This window comes from Ahaetulla prasina, chromosome 1, assembly GCF_028640845.1.
Source record: "Ahaetulla prasina isolate Xishuangbanna chromosome 1, ASM2864084v1, whole genome shotgun sequence".
In the NCBI taxonomy this organism is placed as follows: domain Eukaryota; kingdom Metazoa; phylum Chordata; class Lepidosauria; order Squamata; family Colubridae; genus Ahaetulla; species Ahaetulla prasina.
In genome coordinates, this window is record NC_080539.1 from 110,092,293 (window position 1) to 110,110,887 (window position 18,595).

Here is an 18,595-nt window from a genome sequence, read left to right on the forward strand (position 1 = left end):
AGGTAATATCAGATTCTGTTCAGAAATAATTATTCTTCTCTTGTAAGAGGCAAGTTTTATGTTACTGAGTTTTAATGTACACTGATCAGTGACCTCAATGCAGTTTTTTGTCTTCTTCTCCTATAGAAAACCCATTATTTTCATGGAAATTTGTACTATTTTTCTAAATGATACAATGAATTAATGATAGGTCTTAGGTGATATCTGCACTTCCATTAAAAGAATTAGTCAGAACCAGAACATTTTAATGCTAAGAACAAATAGCTCAAAAATCTTTTTTAAGAAAGGGATTAACACTATGCCAAATGCTTGGGATAAGAAGCTCTTTATTTAGGTTTTATGTTTTAAAGTGACCCTTTCATGGATCACTGCCTTGAGATGGCAAAGGGGCTCGTGCAGTGCAATGAAGCTACAAGCTATACTATGCAGGGCCACCCAAGATGGACAGGTCATAGCAGAGAGCTCTGACAAAACGTGATCCACTGGAGAAGGAAATGGCAAACTACTCCAGTATCTTTGCCATAAAAACCCCATGGACAGTACCAAAAGACAAAAAAATATGATGCTGGAAGATGAGCCCCTCAGGTCAGAAGGTGTCCAATATGCTACTGGGGAAGAGCAGAGGGCTAGTACTAATAGCGTCAGAAAGAGTAAAGGGACTGGACCAAAGCCAAAAGGATGCTCAGCGGTGGATGTATCTGGTGGTGAAAGGAAAGTCCGATGCTATAAACATCTATACTGCATAGGAACTTGGAATGTAAGATCCATGAATCAAGGCAAGCTGGATGTGGTCAAACAAGGGATGACAAGATTGAACATCGACATCTTAGGAATCAGCGAACTAAAATGGACAGGAATGGGTGAATTTAATTCAGATGAACATCAGGTAAGATGTACACAAGAATCCCTCAGAAGAAATTGAGTAGCCTTCATAGTCAATAAAAAAATAGGAAAAGCAGTACTGGGATATAATCCCCAAAATGACAGAATGATCTCAGTTTGAATCCAAGGCAAACCATTCAACATCACAGTGGTCCAAATCTGTGCCCCAACCACTGGTGCTCAAGAGGCTGAAGATAATAATAATAATAATAATAATAATAATAATAATAATAATAATAATAATAATAATAATAATAATAATAATAATAATAATAATAATAATAATAATAATAATAATTTAATTTTTATAAGTTGACGGGTTCTATGAAGACCTACACCACCTTCCAGAATTAACACCAAAAATGATGTCCTTATCACCATGGAGGATTAGAATGGTAAAGTAGGACGTCAAAAGATAATTGGAATGACAGTTATAGGCAAGTTTGGTCTTGGAATACAAAATGAGGCAGGGCACAGGCTGGTAGAATTTTGTCAAGGGAATATGATGGTCATAGGAAATACTTTTTTCCAACAACCCAAAAGACGTCTTTACACATGGACAGCACCAGACGGTCAACACAAAAATCAGATTGATTATGTGCTCTGCAGCCAAAGATGGAGAAGCTCTATACAGTCAGTAAAAACAAGACCAAGAGCTGACTGTGGCTCAGATCATGAGCTTCTCGTGGCAGAATTTAGGCTTAAATTAAAGAAAGTAGGGAAAACCACTAGGCCATTCAGGTATAAACTAGGTGATATCCCTGATAAATATACAGTAGAGGTGACAAATAGATTTAAGGAATTAGATCTGATAGACAGAGTGCCTGAAGAACTATGAACAACATTGTACAAAAGGTACCAACTAAAACCATCCCAAAGGGGGAAAAAATGCAAGAAAGTAAAATGGCTGTCTGAGGAAGCCTTACAAATAGCTGAGAAAAGAAGGGAAACAAAAGACAAGGGAGAAAGATACACCCAATTAAATACAGAATTCCAGAGAATAGCTAGAAGAGATAAGAATGCCTTCTTAAAGGAACAGTGCAAAGAAATAGAAGAAAACAATAGAATAGAGAGGACCAGAGAACTTTTCAAGAAAATTGGAGATATAAAGGGAACGTTTCATGCAAAGATGGGCATGATAAAGGACCAAATGGCAGGGACCTAACAGAAACAGAAGAGATGGCAAAGAAGAGGTGGCAAAATTACACAGAAGAACTATACAAGAATGAGCTTAACATCCCTGATAACCACGATGGGGTGGCCATTGACCTCTAGCCAGACATCCTGGAATGTGAAGTCAAATGGGCCTTAGGAAGTCTGAGAAACTGCAAAGCTGGTGGAGGTGACAGTATTCCAGCTGAGGTATTCAAAATCTTAAAAGACGATGCAGTAAAAGTGCTACACTCAATATGCCAGCAAATTTGGAAAACTCAATAGTGCTCACAGGATTGGAAAATGTCAGTTTACATTCCAATTCCAAAGAAGGACAATGCCAAAGAATGCTCAAACTACCGCACCATTGTACTCATTTCACATGCTCAAAAGCTAAGCTCCAGAAATATGTGGACCAAGAACTACCAGAAGTGCAGGCAGGATTCCAAAGAAGCAGAGGAACTAAAGATCAAATTGCCAGATATGCTGGATCATGGAGAAAACTAGGGAGTTCCGGAAAAAATATCTACTTCTGCTTCATTGACTATGCTAAAGCCTTTGATTGTGTGGATCACAACAAATTGTGGCAAGTTTTCAAAGAGATGGGAGTACCAGACCATTGTATTTGTCTCTTGAGAAACCTATATGCGGGTCAAGAAGCAACAGTGAGAACTGGCCACGGAACCACTGATTGGTTCAAAATTGAGAAAGGAGTTCGGCAAGGCTGTATACTGTCACCCTGCCTATTTTTTTTTATTTATTTACATTTATATCCCGCCCTTCTCCGAAGACTCAGGGCGGCTTACAGTGTGTAAGGCAATAGTCTCATTCTATTTGAATATTTATATACAAAGTCAACTTATTGCCCCCCCAACAATCTGGGTCCTCATTTTACCTACCTTATAAAGGATGGAAGGCTGAGTCAACCTTGGGCCTGGTGGGACTAGAACCTGCAGTAATTGCAGTAATTGCAAGCAGCTGTGTTTAATAACAGGCTTCTTACAGCCTGAGCCACACCTTATATTTAACTTATATGCAGAGCACATTATGAGAAAGGCAGTGCTAGACGAATCACAGTTGGAATTAAGATTGCTGGGAGAAATATCAACAACCTCAGATATGCAGATGATACCACTCTAATGGCAGAAAGTGAAGAGGAACTAAAGAGCCTTCTGATACATAAATAGATGGGGAAGAAATGGAAGTAGTGACAGATTTTATTTTCCTAGGCTCCAAGATCACCGCAGATGGTGACTTAATTAAAGAAATTAAAAGACGCTTGCTCCTAGGGAGGAAATCTATGGCAAACTTAGACAGCATACTAAAAAGCAGAGGCATCACCCTGACAACAAAAGGGCGTATAGTCAAGGCTATGGTTTTCCCAGTTGCAATGTATGGCTGTGAAAGTTGGACCATAAGAAAGGGTGAGCACCAAAGAATTGAGGCCCTTGAACAATGATACTGGAGAAGATTCCTGTGAGTCCCTTGAACTGCAAGGTAATCAAACCAGTCAGTCCTAAAGGAGATCAACCCTGACTGCTCTTTAGAAGATCAGATCCTCCAGATCCTGAAGATGAAACTCAAATACTTTGGCCATTTAATGAGAAGAAAGGATTCAGTGGAGAAGAGCCTAACGCTGGGAATGATTGAGGGCAAAAGAATTAGGGAATGACAGAGAATGCGGTGGTTGGATGGAATGGACGTTGGTCTTACCTGAGACGTCCTTTCTCAGCAAGGAGGAAAACGGCAGTCAGGCATGGGTTAACTCTTGTGTCAAGCTTGTAGGACCGAGTCTTTAATCTGTTTCAAGCCCCGCCTTATCCTGTTGTCTCTCCAGTTTTTGGCGAGGAAGCTGCTCAGACTCTACGTGTCTTCCTGAAATGACAAACAATTAATGTACGCCCCCCCCCCATGGATAAACATCGGCCCCAGAAGGGTGGGGCTGACTGCCGTTTTCCTCCTTGCTGAGAAAGGACGTCTCAGGTAAGACCAACGTCCATTCTCCAGACAGGTGGGAAAACGGCAGTCAGGCATGGGACATACCAAAGCTAGGTGATTGTCCGGGAGGGTGAAGATAGGCCGATGAGTCATGGGTTGTCGTGTACACTTTGCAAAACTCGCTCATCAAGGAGGCTTCTGCCGATGCATAGGTATCGAGTTTATAGTGTCTGATGAAAGGCGACGGTGATGACCAAGTTGCCGCCTGCATACTTCCTCTAAGGCGCCTGGGTCGCCCAAGCTGCAGTGGAGGCACTCCTCGTGGAGTGTGCTGTGATGTTCTTTGGCCGAGGAAGAGATTGCAAATCGTATGTCATGGCTATGGTGGCCCGTATCCATCTGCCAATGGTAGGTCCTGAAACTTTAGAGCCTAACGAAGAAGGTTGGAAGGAAACAAGGAGAGCTTCCGCTTACTTAAATGGAGAAGTACGATGTAAGTATATCTTTAAGGCTCTTCGGACATCCAACGATGCCATTCATGTTCCTTTGATGTCTGGGTACGGGACAGAAATTTGGGAGAATCAGTTCCTGAGAACGATGAAATAGTGAATTAACTTTTGGAACAAAGGTTGGGTCGAGACGCAGAACTACCCTATCGAGGTGAAAATGCAAAGGTCTTTGCGTGTTGAGAGCGCTGCCAATTCTGAAATGCGGCGAGCTGAAGTTATGGCAATAAGGAAAGTCACCTTGAAAGTCAAGAGTCGTAAAGAAGCCTCTCGGAGTGGTTCAAATGGCGCCTCATTAATGTATTAAGAACTTTATTAAGGTTCCAGGATGGGTACCTGTGAATAGTAGGAGGATGCAGGTTAGAGGCTCCCTCAAAACAATCTGATGACTGGATCCTTTGCCAGGGACTCTGATGAGTTGAAGGTAAGCACCGAGGAAAGAGCTGCGACTTGGCGTCGGAGGGTGTTAGGAGAGAGACCTGACGTCAGGCCCTCTTGTAGGAAACCAATGATGTGAGATAGGTCAGGATCCCTAGGAGAAATGGACCTCTTTGAGCACCATATCGAGAAAGCTTTCCAAGTGAATTGGTATATGCGCCGTGGATGGTCGTCGTGCCGCCTGAATTGTCGGTACTGCATCTGGGGAATGTTGAGACCGCTAAGATGTCCCGCTCAATCGCCAGACGGTGAGTTGTAACCACTGAGGTTCTGGATGGATGAGAACGCCTGACTGAGAGCAATCTGATTGTCTGGTATGCGCCAAGGTGTTGTCACTGAAAGAGCTTTGAGGTCCGCAAACCAAGGTCTCCGAGGCCAATGAGGAGCCACTAGGATTAGTTCGGCCTTCTCTTCCAGGAGTTTTCTGATTACCTTGGGAATTAATGGAAGCGGAGGGAACGCATAAAGCAGTTCCGTGGCCATGGTGATCTTAGCGCATCGACCGCTTCCGCTCCTGGGGACGGGAACCTGGCAAAGAATCTGGGTAGTTGAGATTTGAGGAGTTGCAAATAGATCCACCTTGGGAAGCCCAAATCGAAGGGAAATCTTTTGAAAGAGAGCTGGATCTAGTTTCCACTCCGCTTGATCTATTTGCTGGCGACTGAGGGCATCCGCCCGAACATTTGCTGTGCCTGAAATATGGGAAGCTCGAAGCGAGAGAAGGTTGAATTCGGCCCAGTGGCCGAGGGTCAGTGTCTCTGTCATGAGGGTTCTTGAATGTGTGCCTCCCCATCTGTTTATATGGGCTTTTGCTGTTGTGTTGTCTGTGAGCACAAGAATGTCCTGACCCTTCACTAAGTCGTGGAAGTGGAGAAGGGCCTTGTGGATTGCTCTTAGTTCTAGAAGGTTTATATTGAGTTTGCTCCTGTGCTGACCATAAGCCTTGAGCCATATTTGGACCCAGGTGGGCTCCCCATCCTGTGAGACTGGCATCTGTCGTAAGGACAATTCTGTTGGGTTCTCTGAATCGACTGCCCTTGGACAGAGCGTCTGATAGCCACCACTGGAGTGATGTCAATGTCTTTGGTAGAAGACGAATTCTTGTTAGTGATGTGGACTGGCCTCTTCGTTGATACGGGAGCAAGGTCCATTGTAGTTCCCTGCTGTGTAAGCGAGACCAGGGTACAATTCCAAAAGTGGAAACCATCTTCCCCAATAGTTGGGAAAGAGATTTCAAGGGACTGGATCGGGAATAAATGATCTGTCTGACCAGATCCTTGAGACTATTCTGGCGATCCTGGGAGAGGAATACTAATGACTGTTTGGAATCTATGATAGCTCCCAGGTGTAAGATAATGTTGGAAGGTGAGAGGTGGCTTTTGGCCCAATTTATGGAAAAGCCATGTTCCTGTAGTATATGAATAGTGGTATTTAGGTCCCGATGAGCCAAGGGCTCAGATCGACATGATGATAATATCATCCAGGTAGAATTGGATACGGATGGGATGAGTGCGAATGTGACCAATTAAGGCTCCCATGACTTTGGAGAACACTCTAGGGGCTGAAGATAAACCAAACGGAAGGGCCCTATATTGAAAATGTTGGCCATTGTAACAGAAACGGAGGTATTTTCTATGTCCCGGGGCAATAAGAACATGAAGATAAGCTTCTGTTAGGTCTATTGAAGCCATGAAATCCTCTGGGTGAATGGCTTCTAAAATAGAATGTAAGGACTGCATCTTAAATTTTCGATAAGCAATGAATTTATTTAAGGATTTAAGGTCCAGAATTGCCCTCCATCCCCCCGAGGGTTTAGCTACTACAAAAAGTCTAGAGTAAAACCCCTTGCCCTGATGAGACTGTGGAACCTGTTGAATAGCTTTGATATTGGAGAGATGAGTAATGGCCTCTTCCATGATAGCACGGTTATGACTGTCGTGAGAAATGGGACAAGGAATAAAAAACCTAGGGGGAATAGAGGTGAATTCTAAAAAGAGACCTTCCCTAATAGTCTGTAGAACCCAAGCATCCGAAATAGTAGATTCCCAGTGGGCGGAGAAAAGGGACAGGCGTCCGCCAATGGGAGGGGAAGAGAGTGAATTACTTAGATCTACGGGAGCCCCTTCCCCTACCCCCACGGAAGGGCTTTCGGGAAGAAATCTTGTAAGGTGTTCTGACCTGATTGTCCTGCTGAAAGGAGCCTCTGGGTTGAAACGGTCTGTGTTGACGTGGCTGGTAGAAGCTGGAATCGGAACCCCGAAAGGACTGATGACGAGAATAAGGAGTTGAGCGAACGTCAGAGCGCCTGGACAATGATGGAAGAATCTTCCGCTTATCTTTTGTTTCAATCAAGAGGGGTTCAAGTGACTCCCCAAACAATTTTTCTCCTGAAAAGGGTGATGAGGCTAGTCTCCATTTGTTTTGACATCTGCCTGCCAATTACGAAGCCAAAGGAGCCTGCGTGAAGTGATAGAAGACCCTATGGCCTTGGATGCAAACGAGCGGCATTGAGTGTGGCATCTGCCGAGTATTCCAGAGCTGCAATGATCTTGTTAAGGTCCTGGTGGGATCTTGTATCTGCTGTGTTTGTCCTTGCTTGTAACTGCTTCAACCAAATGATGGTTGCTCTGTTGAAAAGGATGCTGAAGCAGCCGCCTTCACTGACCAAGCTGCCGCCTGATGCCCTTTTATTAGAACCTTTTCAGCCCTTTTATCTTCAGGACGAAGATATTCCTCTGGGGGTCCCGTTATGTGGAGGTGGCAGAAAGAGAGACTATAGGATTGTCTACTGCGGTACCTGTAGGAGGTTGGACATTTCAGAAGTCATATTATATAAACGCTTGTCTAGGCTGTTTGGAAAAGGTCCAGAACCTGGGACTCCCCATTGTCGTTGAACCACATCTGTAAATAGTTTGGGGACGGTACAGCGCCTGCTGTTATTGCTGGTTCAGAAAATAAAGTAGTAGAGGATCATCCCCTTTTTCCCTACTAATTCTAGTTGTGGCCACTTCTCCCAATCGGGTGGTCATTTGGGCCTTATGTAATAGTGATTTAAAGACTTGAGGATTAAATAATCCAATGAAGGCTGGTTGTTCAAGATCTAAGCCTTCATCTTCTGAAAGGGCCTCATCCCTAGGGATCTCTCCCTCTGACAAATATTCTTGATCTGAATGGTCAGGAGATACCGTCTGCCCGTGTTCTGACATGATGTCTTCAGAACCTAGATGTTCCTGATGAGATCTGGCTGGAGGAGCTTGAGGCCTAGACTCCTGCTGATAACATTGCCTGAAGCTGGATCGAATTGCATCAGCAATGAGAATCCCAAACTCTGGAGGAAGCTGTAAGCCCCCCTGGCCCTGGATAGGATTGGAATGGGGCGCTGTTTGAATGGGCTCCCTGGCATCAGAATGTTGGCTTGGTCTTATATCAGTTTCTGGCATAGTCTGAAACAATGGGGCCCCATCTATAGGGACTGGAGTAGATCCTGTAGTTGGTTGATCTGGTGACCAATTAGGGGGTAAAGAGGTAACAGATGCTGCCCTGTGGGGGGACTGTTCCTCCTCCCGTGAAGGAGTAGTACTCACAGTGGACTGAGGTCTGGAAGTGAGAGAGGCCTGGTGCTGGGCCTTGGAGACTGCCTTTTCTAATGCCTTATGTCTCCTCCTTTCCTCCACCGTGGGTTTGGATTTGAGTTCAGATCCCTTACTTTTGGAAGATCTGCCTGTAGGGGCTGATGTTCCCTCCTGGGACATCCTCAGGAACCCGGGAGGTGATATTTCTTTCTTTATTGGTCTTTTTGCTCATTTTTTAATAATCCTCCGAAATAAGCAGGCAAAAGCTTAGTAAGAATCGCTTCCCAATATGGCGACCGGCTAAAGAACTTTAATTGCCTCCAAAATGGCGCCCGGAGTCTTTTCGCGCCAAAATTAGCCGTTTCGAGAGATCGCGCCAATATCAACTGCCCTTGTGGCCTCAGAGGCAAAGCTCAAGTAAGAGGCCCCACTCTACTTCCCCACGATTTCACCAGCCGGTGGTATACTTGCGTGAGGAGGGTTCTGTAGGCCAGCCAAACTGTTCTCCGCAGCTGCAGCTGAGATCGGAAAGATAAGGGCTGTAATAGATCTCTCGGTGTGCCGTTTAGCTGCTCAGCAAAGGCTGTGAAACGCAGCTTGCAGAAAACTCCGCCCCTTTGCAGAGTTGGGAAGCTAAGCAAACCTCTCTGAGCCCCGGGAGGTTGCTGAGGAATGAATCTGCCAGCCGGCAAGATTGCTGCTCTCCTTTTGCCGCTTGATGATTGAAATCTGAATCCTTTGTAAATATTGAAATAACGCTGAAAACTTGATTAAATAAACGCACAGAATAAAAATAAAACTAGAGCTAACTTAGGAGCTCAGGAAGACACGTTGGTCCAGCTTGGGACCGAGTAAAAAACTGGAGAGACAACAGGATAAGGCGGGGCTTGAAACAGATTAAAGACTCGGTCCTACAAGCTTGACACAAGAGTTAACCCATGCCTGACTGCCGTTTTCCCACCTGTCTGGAGAATCACTGAACCAGTCAACGTGAGCTTAAATGGTCTCTGGGGGATGGTAGAGGATAGGAAGGCCTGGAAGAAAGTTGTCCACGGGGTCACGATGGGTCGGACACGACTTCGCAACTAACAACAAATTTTAAAGTGAAGCTATCTAACTGAACTTTCTTAGAACAGAAGAATGAATGAAGATAAATGACTGTACTTTTTTGAAAGATAAAAAGGGACAGAGAAACTTAATCTCGCTTTTTGATCAGATTGTTGCTGTTATGGTTATCATCATTACCATTACTGGAATACTGTATGTACCATATCTTGATTTCATCAAAGCATTTGAGAAAGTAACTCATAACTCAAATTAATTGGTTAACAAGCTAATTAAGTGTGAGGTTGATGACATTTCAATTAAGCAGGTACATAACTGGCTTCGAAAGCATGCTCAAAGTATGCTTATCAATGGTTCATTATCAAACTGGAGCAAGATATTGAGTGGGAGGTCAAAATATTAAAGTTTGGCCTGTATTCTTTAGTATTTTTATTAATGGCTTGGATGAAGACTGGTGCTAACATAAAATTGGGTATCATTACCAGAAGCCTAGAAGTGAAATTTAAGTAGATTGAAATAAGCATTTTGATAGATTATTGAAAGAGATTGAAAATCATAGTATCAAGTTTAAAGAAACAAATGCAAAATTCTTCCCTAATGTAACATAGATATAGTGCATAGCAGGGGTGAAATCCAGCAGGTTCTGACAGGTTCTGGAGAACTGATAGCGGAAATTTTGAGCAGTTTGGAGAACCGGCAAATACTACCTCTAGCTGGCCCCAGAGTGGGGTGGGAATGGAAATTTTGCAATATCCTTCCCCCAGGAGTGGGGAGGGAATGGGGATTTTGCAGTATCCTTCCCCTGCCACGCCTACCACGCCACACCCACTAAGCCACACCATGCCCACCAAGCCACGCCTACAGAACTGGTAGTTAAAAAAAATTGGATTTCACCACTTGTGCATAGGTGTAAGATGGGAAATATTGGCCTTTGAAAAAGTAGTTAGCAATAAAGAACAAATACTGATGTATTTGATTATTGGTTTTGCGGGAGATTCCTGAGGAAACATCAACCCAGAGTTCTCATTCAAGGCGAATATGACAAGGCTCAAATGAGCATATTTCAGTCACATTATGGAAAGATCTAGTTTTCTGATGAAGTTTAAAATACCAACAAAGCTGGAAGGAAAGCAAACAAGTGGACAAAGGTGGAGAAACCCAATTTTAGCAGTGGTGGGTGTGCCATAAAATGTGCTGTTATATAATGTGTGTGAAGTTGAGTCTTTCTAATTTTTCCTTTAGACACCCAGTCTTATAATTTTCTAAATTTCTTTTGATCCCCATCTCAATTCAATGTGAGAGGAGGCAGAGTTCTGAGTGAAACATACTGTCTGTCTGTCTGTCCAACCACCCATCTGTCCATTCATCCATCCATCCATAAATGACCATAATTATTCAGTGTTTGTATTTTTCCAGAGCAGTGAAATAGCTTCAACAATGAAAGTAATACTGTCCACAATATAAAGTGACATAAAGCTCATTCTAAGAGCTGATTCATACATGCATCTCTATTATTGTATAATTTACTGCCTAATGCATGGACAGCCTCCACTAAACTGCTTTGCACTTGTTATGTCTCTGAAGTTTGATTTGTGAGGTTCATTTTGCATATCATTGCTTCATACTGCAGTTATTAAATGATGAACAAGCACGTGTGATTTCTCCTTAACAGCTTGAATCTGACAGGTAAATAATTAGATAAAATTGTGGGCCTACAATGATCTCTTTGCTTTCTGCTTTGGACTTTTATCAGCCTTTGCAGGAAGACTAGTATCACATTCATATCACTTTTCTTACCAGAACACTGTAGAAATGCAAGCAGTTACTTCTAGAGTAACAGAAGGACCAGAAACATAATTTCATCGTGAGCATCCTCATGGATGCAATGAGCGGGCGCAAATAATGACATATATGTCATGACACAATGTAAGAATATAAAGGGCAGAGTTTGCACATGATGTCAACAGCACACATTTAGACCTTTGAGCAAAACCTTGGTTTACTGCAGACATTCCCAATCTCAACTCCTGTTGTAGGAAAAACTGTGCCCTTGTTGGTAGCTGTCCATCATACACTTAAAGATGCTAAATACAGGCAACAACAGACATTGTTTACCTGCTCTCGATAGAATCTGTTCCATTTTTTGGAGAGTTTGTGACATCGTCTGAATCTTCTAAATTTGTGCCCTCTTGTCTAGCATCTTGAACAACGTGAAACACATTTTTAAACTTTTATTGCTATAGAGGTCAAAGTGCAGGGGTGTCAAACTTGATTTCATTGAGGGCTGCATCAGGCTTGTGTTTGACCTCAGGAGGGCCAAGTGGGTGTGGCCAAGGTGGGCATGGCCAGCTCAACGTCATTCGTGTTGGGGACGTCTGTGGTGACCTGAGCGCTCTGGCAGAGGCATCGCGGGCTGGCCTTTTGCTGTTTTCAGGGTGGCCCTGCGGGCCAGATCGAAACACCCAGGGCCTTGAGTTTGACATCCCTGTCATAGTGGATTTCTGCATTAGACAGAGGGTTGGATTAGATCACCTCCTAGGTCCCTTCCAGCTATTCAAAAGTCTGAAGATAATGATATTGCATCTTTATAATTCCTTCTCTAAACTAAATATGCCTAATTATTTCTCTTTTTCCTCCCAAAATAATTCCTAAGACACTCGTCATCTTTATTACTCATTTCTGAGCAATAAAGAAATGAAGTAAAGAAACTTTAATGATGAAAGAATTTTACAAATGTAATTAAATTACAGAATTTTCTTGTTTCATTTTAAATGTTTGTCTTTTCCATGGGGCTCTGCTCAAAAATAGATCCAAAAAATCTGAAATTGCCTCTCACTAACTTCATTGATCTAATAATGTAGAAAATACCAGAATGAAACTTTTAGGATCAGTTTGGATATAAATCTTTAAAGAAAAAAAATTGGAAAGCTTATATTGCATGTATTTTTGTACTTTTGGTAGATGTTATTGACATATCTTGAAAGTTATTTCCATCATAATTTGAACAGTGAAATTCTCACTGTCCTTTTTATTGTTGTTGGCTATAGCCTAGGGGAAAATCACCGTTTAGGATTCTATGATGAGTGAGAAGGCCAATTCAATCTAATTGTAACAGGTAAGTTTCCTGTTAATTCTATTGAACCACTTTGCCCAAAAACCCCAATGTGCTAATCTAATTGTACTAAAAAATGTAGGTGAAACTTTCATTCTGTTTATTAAAGTATTCACATTTACACAAACAATTATTTGTGCACCGGAATGTTAAATTTAATGGATAATATGAGCTATCTGTTCTGGGTGGGATCAATTTCAAATTTGTCTTTTCATTCATTTATAGATCTCCAGGAGTCTTAGGTACATAAAGGTTAACGCACATAATATGTGCAAAAACTTTACAGTAACAACAGTGTCTGCTCGCTTCCTATTTATTTATTTATTTTATTTATTTATTTCGATTTTTATACCGCCCTTCTCCCGAAGGACTCAGGGCGGTGTACAGCCAAATAAAAAGCGCAATATATAAATTAAAACAAGACTAAAACAAACATATTACAAAATGGCCAAAAATTTAAAAAATTTAAAAAATTTAAAAAATTTAAAAAATTTAAAATAGTTTAAAAACCCTAAAAATATAAATAACCCCAGATTAAAATTTAATTAGGCCAGTCCCGCTTGAATAAATAGATGTGTTTTCATCTCACGGCGATTATCCCACTCAATAAGAAGATGTATTAAAAAGCCAACTGGAAACTTTTTTTGTTTGTGTTTTGTTAACTATATTTTTCATCTCAAGGAATAAGATAGTGTAATCATGTTCTAATTATCTTCAAAAGGGGACAGGAGGCACCAACAATCCAGAATTCATTACTTAGCATGGAAATAAAGACAATTTTACTTAACCAAACACATAATTGTTGTCCAGAAACTCCGTTAGTAAAAATAATAAACAAAACTTTAAAATAATGTTAAAACAACAATTAGATAAGCATAAAAGTATCAGTATTAAAGAGTTACATTATTCCATGTTGTCTTGTTTAATTTGAAACAAAAGGAGCTTTTTATAAACAACCATCGTTACGTTTGTTTGTGTGTATATTGCCTGTATGTGTAAATTATCATTTCAAGTAAAATATATTCAAACTTAAGGTATCAATTATCTTCATCATCAATACAATTATTACTGAGTTTTAAAAAAGACTTCTAACATTTCTAAACATAACAAACTACCTATGGGACAGGCTGTTCTCCTGTACGCTGCTAAGAGAGTCCAAAGCAATGGGTTGTTAACTTCATCTGATTGGCCTGAGACTGAGTTGAATTTGTTTAAACACACCTCCTCTTCCTGTTTAGCTCCAGTTTATTAACTCAGTCGGCCATACAGAGACTACCTCCTTTAGCTCCATTGCTTTTGACTCTTTTATCAGCTCATAGGACTTCAATAAATTAGGAAAAATTCTTAAAAAAAGTTTTAAAGTGCCCAATTGTTTTTTCTTGACTGCTGGGAGCCGGAGCGGCAGGGAAAGAGGCTCGCGCTTCGCGCACAGCCCAGCGCCGCACAGCTGAGCCGCCCAAAGGCCGGCGGCCATTTTTTCTTCAATCCAAGCCCCTCAAGCCTCGTGGGATCGCCGGATTGAGGAACGGACATCGCTGGACCTCACCAAACTGTAAGTGGAGGCCAGCGGAGCGCAGGAGAAGCCGTGGTGTCGGCTTCGCGCCTGCGGGGGTGGCAAAAAAGATCCGTGGTGTCGGTGGCTAGTTCCCCCTGCCAACGCTGCAGTAAAAAGGGCGCGATAGGAGCAGTGGTGCCTGCTTCAAGCCATTTGGGGACCCCCCCCCCAAGCAACCCCCCATGCACCCTTTGAATGCTTTGAATCCAGCTGTGGTGTCAGCTTGGTGCTAACTGGCCCTTATTGTTTGACCTTATTCCAGGATTCTCAGATCAGGGCCACTATATTATTTGGGCATATATTCCAAGGCCTCTGATAACCACTAGGCCTCATTTCCAAGATGGCGGATCGCAGCAGATCTCCTTCCCGGCTTCTGCCTCGCCTCCCAAGGACACCTTACTAGCGTGGCTCCTCCCCTCACAAGAGCAGATCCAAATCAAGGGCTTCTGCCACCAAATCCAAGTCTTCTACTTCTCTCCAAACCTCTGCTGCTGCAGAGAGATGCCTCAGAAGACAACGGGCCTTGGATAGGCAATTTGATAAAGCAAAACAAAATTAGCAGAGGAAGGCAGGAAACTTCTGTTCCACTAACTGAAGATTCTCCTCTATTAAATCAGCCTGGATGGTCTCCCACTATCCCTAGTGGTTCAGGAGAAACCAGGAAACAATTTGTACAGTTTTGGAGATTCTTCTAGAGCCATGCCTGAGCCCCACATCAGGCACCTTCTGCCACCTTCACTCCCACAGCAGCGGGAGTCTCCCACAGAGAGGACAGTAATCCTGCCATTTCTCAGGATATACGTCATCTTATCATGCAAACCATTTCTCAAGGCATTGACAATGCCTTCACTCAGAGAGGTTTCCCAGCTCCATCTCCTTCGGGCAGCTCTGACCAAAGACCCCATTCTGATAGCCACCCACCCAGACTATGCGCGCACACGATCTCCAACCCCTTCACATCATAGTGAGGACTCCTTTTTGGGGGAGGAAGACATAGCAGAGTATAATCTGTCTGAAGACGAAGAGTCTGCCCCAGACAAACCTGCTCCCACCGGCCTTTTTCGCCATGAGCTTTTCTACACATTACTACACAAGGCAAAAGTTACGGCCAACATGGGGGTTGCCTTACGCCAATCTGAGGGAGCTTCAGATCCGTCAGACCCCAACAAATTCCTCTTTACTGAACCAGTCTCAGAGCAACGGGTAATTCCTTCACCCAAGCTCTTCTTGGACACCATCCAACGTCAATGGGGTCACCCTGGTGCCATTCCTACTCCTAGTGGCTCAGACAAAAAGATGTACATGACGGATCAAGATCTTGAGGACCTCCTCAAGGTTCCTACCAGACACCCCAATTGCCACCTTGGCTTCTTCCTCCAACATTATACCTTCAGATGCAGCAGAAGGTCTCGAGCGGAGGACCGCAGGCGGAACTCTCCACCAAAAACCCATCAAGCGGCTGCCTGGGCTATCAGATCTGCCACAGCAGCCTCATTCTTTGCTAGAACCTCTTTGATATGGCTCAGACAAATGCAGGAGAGGATTCCTCAGGATGATTCCAGATTACATCAGGACATAAATAAATCGATAGCGGCTGCTGAATACACTGCGGATGCCACCCTTAATTCTGCAAAATTTGCATCCCGAGCCCTTGCCTCCAGCATCACCTCCAGGAGGCTGTTATGGCTCAGACAATGGCAAGCCGACATGAAGACCAAATGGTGGTTAGCGGCTGCCCCATTTAATGGTGGATCTCTCTTTGGTGAAGCCCTAGACCCTATTTTAGTTGAGGGAAAAGACAAACGTAAGATCCTACCCCACGTCTCCAGACGCTCAGATAGACGTCCTTCTCTTCCTTACCGCAGACAGCCTTTTCGCACCCAGGATCCCGGGTTTCAATCCCCGGCCTATCAACGTTCCTTCCAACCTCCCCCTGACAGGTTTCAGGACAGACAGTCCTTTCGTGACAGGACCAGGCAATCCCAGACCAGACGTCCCTACCGTGGATCCGGCTTCCGACCTTATCGCAGGAACAAATGACTATCCCGGCCAGGATCCCATCGGCGGTCGTCTCACCAAGTTCGTCCCTACCTGGTCCCACACGACAACCGATGCCTGGGTACTGCAAACCATCACCCTTGGTCTCTCCCTCGAATTCAATTCAAATCCTCCGAGGAGATTCATCCAATGCCAGATTCCCAAAGAACCCACCAAGAGGGCTCAAATGGAAGACGAGATTCAACACCTGTTGTCCATCAATGCCATAGAACCGGTTCCCACGCCTCACCAGGGGACCGGCTTCTATTCAATTCTTTTCCTAGTGGACAAAAAAATCAGGCGGCACCAGAGCAATCTTAGACCTGAAGCAACTGAACCTTCACATCAAATATCGCAGATTCAAGATGCACTCCCTCAATTCAATCTTAGGAAGCATCAGAAGAGGGGACTATCTAACATCCATCGACTTCAAGAAGGCCTATCTACATGTACCCATCAGACCAGCCCACAGACGCTTTCTCAGGTTCAGTTATGCCGGAGCCCACTTTCAATACAGGGCCCTGCCCTTCGGTCTATCTTCCGCTCCTCGTACCTTCACCAAGATTCTGGATGCTGTGGCGGCCCACCTTCGCACAATTCCAGTAAGAATGCAATGTTACCTGGACGATATATTGATTCTGTCGTCTTCCGCCCAGCAGGCGTTATGGGACTTACAGGTAACAATTCAATCCCTACAGGATCACGGCTTTTCGGTCAACAAAGCAAAGAGCCATCTAGTGCCTACGACCGAAATTGTCCATCTGGGAGCAAGAATCAACACCAGATCCTGCCAGGTGTTTCTTTCCCGAGACCATCTCCTCAACATGAGAGACACGACAAAAAAGGTAAAGGCACTCAAGAGCGTTCCACTTTCACTGCTCTCACAGTTATTGGGAAAGATGGTCTCTTGTCTGTCGATCGTGCCCTGGGCACGTCTTCACTCACAACCCCTACAATGGCTTCTTCTCCCACACCAAAGAACAGGCAACAGCCATACCGAAATCAGAATTCCTCTGCCCCCAAAGGTCAGAAAGTCTCTACAGTGGTGGCTGTCTCCAGCCCTGACAAAAGGCTGCTCATTCCAGGAACATTGCCGTCAGGTCCTCACCACGGATGCAAGCCTCTACGGCTAGGGTGCCCACCTATCAGACCAGGTAACTCAGGGTCGCTGGTCCCCCAACGACCTCAAGAACGACATCAACTGGTTGGAAATGAGAGCTGCTCATCTAGCTCTCAGGTACTTCCAAGCGCAGCTATCAAACCATCATGTGCTACTGCTGACGGACAACAATACCACAAAGGCCCATGTGAACCGTCAAGGAGGCACCCGATTCCGCATATTGATGAAAGAGGCTGCAGCCATAGGTCTGTGGGCAGAAAAACATCTTCTCTCACTACAGGCAGCCCACATATCCGGAGTCGCCAACACACAAGCGGATTGGCTGAGCAGGACGACCATCGATCAATCAGAGTGGCAACTGCATCCGGATTTGTTTCTCACAATCACGATCAAATTCGGGCAACCCATAGTAGACCTCTTTGCCAGCCCAACCAACAAACAACTTCCAAGGTTCTTCTCCAGGTTCCAAACCCCAGGAGCAGAAGGAACAGATGCCCTACGATGTCAGTGGCCCCGGGGCCTTCTTTATGCCTTCCCCCCGACTCCCCTTCTGCCAAGGGTCATACGAAAGATCTTGGAACAGAGGCAGAAGTTCTCCTCATAGCCCCTTACTGGCCTCGACGGAGTTGGTTTGCGGATCTGGTGAGCCTGTCCATCAATCCACCTTGGCGAATTCCACGGATCAGATTTCACGCCAAGGAGCCATTCTCCACCCAGAACCTCAATATTACCAACTAGCCGTCTGGCACTTGACAGGGAGATACTAAGGAAAGAAAAGCATTCCACGGGGGTCATTTCCACCCTTCTGGCTTCTAGACGCCCATCCACAACGCGTATTTACGAGGCCACATGGTCATCATTCCATCGCTGGTGTCTTAGACAGCGAATAGAACCTACTTCTGCCTCCATCAGACAAATCCTGCAATTCCTCCAGGACGGATTGGACAAGGGTTTAGCCACCAACACCATCCGCCGGCAGGTTGCAGCTCTGGCCACCGTTTTATTCTGTGATGGGACCTCCACACTTTCTCAACACCCCCGTATCCGACGTTTTTTGAGGGGAGCTTACAATCTGCGACCGCCTCCGGTACACAGATACCCTACCTGGGACCTAACCCTTGTCCTTCAGAAGCTTACGTCTTCCCCTTTTGAACCCTTGAGCTCCTCCAGTCTCAAGCTCTTAACCTTTAAAGTCGCCTTTCTCATAGCCATAACCTC

General features: G+C 44.2%; 1 protein-coding gene and 1 long non-coding RNA gene across 2 annotated transcripts in view; both read right to left on the reverse strand.

The window, feature by feature from the left end:
* Positions 1-18,595, reverse strand: part of NKAIN2 (sodium/potassium transporting ATPase interacting 2) — a 642,901-nt gene that overhangs the window by 237,561 nt on the left and 386,745 nt on the right. The gene's annotated exons all lie outside the window — the stretch shown is intronic.
* On the reverse strand, positions 3,747-4,139 carry LOC131192901 (uncharacterized). Its single transcript, XR_009153812.1, has 2 exons — positions 4,078-4,139; positions 3,747-3,909 (listed from the first exon to the last, which is right to left on the reverse strand). It is a non-coding gene; the product is annotated as an uncharacterized LOC131192901 (long non-coding RNA).